We start from the raw sequence: 2,384 nt of genomic DNA on the forward strand, positions 1-2,384 counted from the left end.
AGAGAAGCTTATCGTGCCTCTTTTCCATGGTTGCAGAGGAAGATCCTTGAGCTTTAAACACAAGGTAGTCCCCATTCAATTGAAGGACTAGCTCTCCTCTGTCAACATCAATCATAGCTCCTCCAGTGGCTAGGAAGGGTCTTCCAAGAATGATGGATTCATTCTCATCCTTCCCAGTGTCTAAGATTATGAAATCAGCAGGGATGTAAGGGTCTTTAACCTTCACTAACACGTCCTCTACCAATTCATAAGCTTATTTTATTGACTTGTCTGCCATCTCTAATGAGATTTTTGCAGCTTATACCTCAAAGATCCCCAGCTTCTCTATTACAGAGAGTGGCATAAGATTTATACCTGACCCCTGGTCACACAAAGCCTTCTTAAAGGTCATGGTGGTTATGGTATAGGATATTAAGAATTTACCAGGATCTTGTTTCTTTTGAGGTAGAGTTTGCTGAACCCATGTATCTAGTTCACTAATGAGCAAAGGAGGTTCACCTTTCCAAGTTTCATTACCAAACAACTTGGCATTCAGCTTCATAATGGCTCCTAGAAATTGAGCAACTTGCTCTTTAGTTACATCTTCATCCTCTTCCGAGGAAGAATAGTTCTCAGAGCTCATGAATGGTAAAAGGAGGTTCAATGGAATCTCTATGGTCTCTAGGTGAGCCTTAGATTCCTTAGGTTCCTCAGTTTGAAACTCCTTTTTGTTCAGAGGATGTCCCAAGAGGTCTTCCTCACTGGGATTCATGTCCTTCCCCTCCTTTGTGCATTTGGCCATATTGATTATATCTATGGCCTTGCACTCTCTTTTTGGATTCTCTTTTGTATTGCTTGGGAGAGTACTAGGAGGAGTTTCAATAATTTTCTTACTCAGCTGGCCCACTTGTGCCTCCAAATTTCTAATGGAGGACCTTGTTTCACTCATGAAACTTAAAGTGGCCTTAGATAGATCATAGACTATGTTTGCTAAGCTAGAGGGGCTCTGCTCAGAATTCTCTGTCTGTTGCTGAGAAGATGATGGAAAAGGCTTGCTATTGCCAAGCTTATTTTTTCCACCATTATTAAAGCCTTGTTGAGGCTTTTGTTGATCCTTCCATGAGAAATTTGGATGATTTCTCCATGAGGAATTATAGGTGTTCCCATAAGGTTCACCCATGTAATTCACATCTGCCATTGCAGGGTTCTCATGATCATAAGCTTCTTCTTCAGAAGATGCCTCCTTAGTACTGTTGGATGCGTTTTGCCATCCATTCAGACTCTGAGAAATCATGTTGACTTGCTGAGTCAATATTTTATTCTGAGCTAATATGGCATTCAGAGCATTAATTTCAAGAACTCCCTTCCTTTGAGGCGTCCCATTATTCACAGGATTCCTTTCAGAAGTGTACATGAACTGGTTATTTGCAACCATGTCAATGAGTTCTTGAGCTTCTATAGGCATTTTTTTAGGTGAATGGATCCACCTACAGAATGGTCCAGTGACATCTGAGAAAGCTCAGATAGACCATCATAGAATATATCTAAAATGGTCCACTCTGAAAGCATGCCAGAAGGACACTTTTTGGTCAACTACTTGTATCTTTTCCAAGCTTCATAGAGGGATTCACCATCTTTTTGCTTGAAGGTCTGAACATCCACTCTAAGCTTGCTCAGCTTTTGAGGAGGAAAGAACTTGGCCAAGAAGGCCGTGACCAGCTTATCCCAAGAGTCCAGGCTATCTTTAGGTTGTGAGTCCAACCATGTTCTAGCTCTGTCTCTTACAGCAAAGGGGAAAAGCATGAGCCTGTAGACTTCAGGATCTACTCCATTAGTCTTAATAGTATCACAGATCTACAAGAATTCAGTTAGGAACTGATAGGGATCTTCTGATGGAAGTCCATGAAACTTGCAGTTCTGTTGCATTAGAGCAACTAGTTGAGGCTTCAGCTCAAAATTGTTTGCTCCAATGGCAGGGATTGAGATGCTTCTTCCATAGATATTGGAAGTAGGTGTAGTATAATTACCAAGCATCCTCCTTGCATTATTGTTGGGTTCAGCCATGTCTCTTTCTTTTTCGAGATTCTCTGTAAGGTTTTCTCTAAATTGTTGTGCTTTAGCTTCTCTTAGCTTCTTCTTCAGAGTCCTTTTAGGTTCAGAATCTGCTTCACCAAGAATGTCCTTGTCCTTGCTCCTACTCATATGAAAAAGAAGAGAACAGAAAAGAAGAGGAATCCTCTATGTCACAGTATAGAGATTCCTTTATGTAAGTAGAAGAAGAAAAGAATAGAAGAAGGAGGAGAAAAATTCGAACACAAAGGAGAAGAGAGGGTTCGAATTTTTAGATGAAGAGAAGTATTAGTAAATAAATAAAATAAATAGAAAGAGATGAGAGGGGGAGAATT

The 2,384-nt window shown here is 40.4% G+C and overlaps 1 non-coding gene across 1 annotated transcript; it reads left to right on the plus strand.

Moving 5' to 3' along the window:
- Window positions 1–1,546: 1,546 nt before the first annotated feature.
- On the plus strand, window positions 1,547–1,650 carry LOC112704432 (small nucleolar RNA R71). Its single transcript, XR_003155057.1, has one exon. It is a non-coding gene; the product is annotated as a small nucleolar RNA R71 (small nucleolar RNA).
- Window positions 1,651–2,384: the final 734 nt, after the last annotated feature.

The sequence above is a fragment of the Arachis hypogaea genome, chromosome 7 (assembly GCF_003086295.3).
Source record: "Arachis hypogaea cultivar Tifrunner chromosome 7, arahy.Tifrunner.gnm2.J5K5, whole genome shotgun sequence".
Lineage (NCBI taxonomy): Eukaryota > Viridiplantae > Streptophyta > Magnoliopsida > Fabales > Fabaceae > Arachis > Arachis hypogaea.